This window comes from Apium graveolens, chromosome 6, assembly GCF_009905375.1.
Source record: "Apium graveolens cultivar Ventura chromosome 6, ASM990537v1, whole genome shotgun sequence".
NCBI lineage: Eukaryota > Viridiplantae > Streptophyta > Magnoliopsida > Apiales > Apiaceae > Apium > Apium graveolens.
The window spans coordinates 222,200,384-222,205,339 of record NC_133652.1 but is presented as its reverse complement, the minus strand read 5'-3'; positions in this window follow the sequence as shown (position 1 = coordinate 222,205,339).

Genomic DNA, 4,956 nt, shown 5'->3' with positions numbered 1-4,956 from the left:
GGTAAATGTTTTTACTTATCAAATGACCGGATTTATAAATGTTTTGGGATTTTGAGAAAAATGATTTGGTTGTGAGTATTCCTGCCCAAGTAAATGGGGGAATAAAGTTATTTAGGGTGTCGATTATTATGACCCCTTTTCAATAAAAGGTTTTAAGATTGGATCAATGCGTAAGTGACCGGGGCGGACGGTCCAGCGGATGGCTTTTGCTAGGTGTCATGTGAAATATTATGACACAATTTGTGCCACATACAGATATATTGCCTTTTTATTTGAGTACTCGTGTTTTTGGGACATGTTTCTATGAATCATGACCTTGTGCTATCACACGGGCAGATCAACATGTGATAGTACGTCCGTTAGTGAATGATCCCAATCTAAATTATTATATTGTTTTTGATAATCATAGAATAAATAATTTATCAACTGTTTCTATTTTGAATTAATGGTGAAATGCAGTTTTGATCCAAATTCTGATTTATGCTGATACTTACTTTATTGTTAAATATCAAAGGTGGTATTAGTATTGATGATTGATGCTGACTTCAGTATGGGATGTTGTGAGCATCAAAGTTCGTATTGATATCTAATTTGATATGACAACAAAATGAGTATTAATATCAAGAGTTCGGTTTTGAATAAAGTTTATGATTAAATCCATAATCATTTCTTCTTGTTATTATTCTTTACGATATTTACGTAAACACCGTTTTATGAGTTTAATCTCGTCAAGATTCAAAGTATTGCTGAAGTATTTCGCTCGAAAATATCAAAAAGAGTTTTGAATACAATGAAAAACAATTATCCGATTCTTTAATAAATTTATTGTCTCAGCAATTATGATTTTAAAATGATCTGCGCTATTGCCGATGTCGGTTTTATATCAAAACGACCATATATATATTACAATGATCTTGTTGAGCTTTTCTTTCGCTCATACGTGCCTGTTTTCAAATTTAACCTCTAGTGAGGATTAACTTGCGCTGTTTAGCCATGTAATTCGAGGAAGCAAAGAAGACGCTTTTGAAAGGTGGTTGGTCCAGGGTTTGCGGACTAGTGTAAGTTTTATTATGTAAAGTTGTTTATATTATATTATATTATATTTGTCTATTGTATTTGGGCCTAGTATACTTCTTCTCGAAGTTATACTAGCGGGTTAAGTTTTAAGGTTTGGAATTATTGAAAGGAGTTTTAACAGAAAGTGAAAATTTATTTGTGGAATTTGGAATTCTTGTTTCTAGAACTGTAACCTTAAAAGATCTTGGATTAGTTTGGGGTCATAGATGCTAAATATCTTCCGCTTGAATTTGCAATTTGATTTAACAGATTAATTTGGATTGGGGTTTCATTGTGACGACCAAATCCTCTGACCCCGGATTTGGGGGCGTTATAGGTTGGTATCAAGGACGGTGCTCCTTCAGATCTACACTTCATCCAAGACTTTCTTGCTAACAGTGAAATTGGGTATGCTTTGACCCAACCACAATTACTCTTAGGAACTCAAATACTAGAGTTTTGGAGGAGTGTAGTTTATGATGATGGTGGTGAAGCTGGGTCCCCAAGTATTATTTTCACAACAGGGGAATATGAGCATCTGGTTACTTTGTTTACTGTTCGACAAGCTCAACATCTGCCAGAAAATTTCAATTTCAATGCTCAGATTGAAGATCCACTACTACAGAGTATGATGGCCAATCTTGGCTTTGAGAAAAGTTTGTCCAAGATGGGACAACTGAAGAGGCCATACATTAGAAGGGAGTGGAGTTTTTTCTTTGACTTCATCACCAGAGCTTTTGACAACAAATGCTCAAATTTTGATGCCATTCCAATTCTGAGTCAGCAAATAGGGTATGCACTTCTAAATCAAACTCACTTTGATTATGCTACTGCTATTTTGGGTTTTATTGGGGATATGATGAAGGAGGACCCAAATACTATTTACTTTGCTAGATTTTGTCAACTCATTTACAGTTTTTGTTGTCCTGATAAGCCCCAAAATTTTAGTGAGACAATTGAACCCTTTAAACTTCATAAAAGGGCTTTCACAGACTTATTATCTGCTGATAATAAGAAGAATGTACTAAGACCCCTCCAAATTCCTCAATCTGTAAAACAGTTCTTAGTAAATTCTGATCCTCACACATACTGTACCATTTATCCTGATGTAGCACCAGCACAACTTCCACCTATACAACCTACTACCTCTCAACCTCCACCAACACAAACTTCCAACTCTCAACCACAGCCTACCATCAGACCCTATTTCCAACCAGCACAATCTTCTCAACCACAACCATCAGCACCTACTACCAAACCAACCTCTGGTACTTCCCAAAAGGTGCCAGTTATAAAATCTGCTACAACATCCAGACCCAAATCTTCAAAAGCAAAATCTGTTCCTCAATCTCCATCAAGGAGAAAGAGAAAACTGATTCTTAGAAATGAATCAGAAAAAGATGAGCAAGTCCAGCTTCATGCATCAGAACCTATGACAGTAGCAGCTGAAGAATCAATTCTTCATAAGGAGATAGAAGCTGAAAAGGTAATTTTTTAGAAGGAGGTAGAAACTACTGAGGGTTCTAGAATTTTAAAAAGGAAAAGAACTTTAAGTTCTGATGCTGCTCAAGCAACTCCTCCATCATCCAGAAGATCAAAGAAGAAGAGAGCATGTGTGAAAATTACACAAGCTCAATATAAAGAAGCTGAGGAAGGGGATCAGGAATCTCTGATCTCATCAGAACCAATAGTGATTGAAGCTTTGCCACCTCCACCTCAAGCTGAAGACACTGTTCAAGATACAGTGATCACACCTCCTATCTCTCCACTCAGAAAAATAGCTACAACTAAAGATTCAGGATTAAGTCCTGGAATTGACATTCATAGGCTGGACATTCCATCTGTCTTGTTTCTAGAAGCACCACAAGGACAAGTGACAACTCCACTTGTTTCTCCATTAAATGCTGAAATACCAACTACTCCACTTCTGGATGTGGAAACAGATGAAGTTGTACCAGAATCTCCTACAGCCACACACAGTCTTGTGTTGTCGAAATATGATGAGCTTCTAGAAATTTCTGGAGAGTCAGCTCCGGTAAACACTCCAGCTCAAATTCTTGGAAATGAGGCACTGCTTAAAAACTTTGTTGAAGAAGATGCTCCTGTTACATGGGAAGAAACTCACAGAGGAGTTGAATAAACTAAGAAGTCAAATGAATCTGACTTCATTCCCAGCTCAAAAGTTCTGACAGATCATACTGCAAAAGCTGATCAGTTATTGATAAATTCTCACTTCAAAGCTCAACTTAAAGTCATAGCTCTCAGTACTAAATCTCTTCAGGGTCCACACTCCATTACTCATGAAAAGGTTGATAAACTTCTGGAAAAAGCTGATAAGCTAGACATGGAGATCAAACTAGACAAGAAGAGGTTTATCAGACCTATTCAAGAGAAAGTTGAAGCTATTGAGAAAGTTTAAGAAGAACAGCAGGCCCAACTGGCTGAAGTCCTACAAAATCAAGCTGCTCAACAGAATCAATTGAATGAGATCCAATCTTCAGTGGAACTTCTTCTCTCTCTACTTCTATCAGATGATGCCAAAAAGGGGGAGAAGGTAGTTAAGTCCAAATGCTCAACTAGTCAAGTACTGAAGAAGAAGGATGATAAAGGAGATGACCAGGGAAACCCTAGCAAGGGCAAAGGTCAAGGGAAAAACAACAAAGTTTCTTCAAAGAAACTAAATTCTGATTCTAGCAAATCTTCGACACAAAAGAATACAAGTTCTGAAGCTGTGAATACTCAAGTTCTGAAAGCAAGTTCTGATAATCAAATTCTGATATAAAGTTCTGATATTCTCATTCAAGGAGGAAGTCAAGACTCTCAGAAGTTTTTACAAACTCTGAAGCTTAAGGGAAGGGAGACTATTGTCTACTATAAGGATCCCAAGATTCAGACACTTGATGAAGAAATTGCTAAAAGATTGTTTCTCAAACATAATCCTGGAATGGATTTAGAGACTCTAAAGGAGGAAGAAGCTAGATTTGTAGCTGAGAAGACAAATCTTAAATCTAAAGCTTCTAAAGCAAAGAAACTTCCAAGGCCTAAGGTAAAAGACATTGTGATCAAGGAAAGGTCAATTTCTGAGGCTTCAAAGCCCAAGACAAGATCACAAGTTGAGATTGATCCTAAAGCAAAAGGGAAAGAAAAGGTTGATGAACCAACAAAGATTCAGAAGAAGAAAATTCCTTCATTTCTAATAGATCCTGTCTATCAAGCTATAATGCACGATGATGATACTCTGATAGAAGAGGAAGTTGAATCTTTGAAGAGAAGGAAGAAACTGAAAGAAACAGAGTTAACTACTGATAATGCCCAAACTACTCAAACTCTGGAAGCTCAGAGTTTATCAAATTCTGAGAAGCTATCTGCTCAAGAAGATAATGAAACAGCAAATCCTGATCAAGTCATCAAGACATCAACCTCTGAAAGAGCTCAAGTTGATTTAAACAAGATGACAGTTATTGATAAGAAGAAACTCCTATGGAAAAATGTTAAACCATCAGATCCTAAGAAAAGTCAACTGCTATATGATTTCATGACTGTTGGATTAAAAGCCAGAGAAGCAAGAGACAGAGCTGGATTAGGTTCTAAAGAAGCCAAGATCAAAACAGGAGTTGAAGTAATTACCAGAGATCCATTCTTATTAACTGAAAAACCTCTTGAGGAAATTACACAAAAACACCTTGACAAGGTTATATCTGTTCAAGTGGTACTGGATGCTCATGATAAGAGTGATGTTAAAGAAAAGCTGATTTTATTTCTTAAAGATGGAAGAACATACAGAATGTCAGAATCAGATATGCTGAACAAATCTCTGAAAGAACTTCAATTCTTTCATTATCTTTTGGAGATAAAGTCTGAGATTACCCGAAGATGGTCAAATTTCATAATGAAAACCAT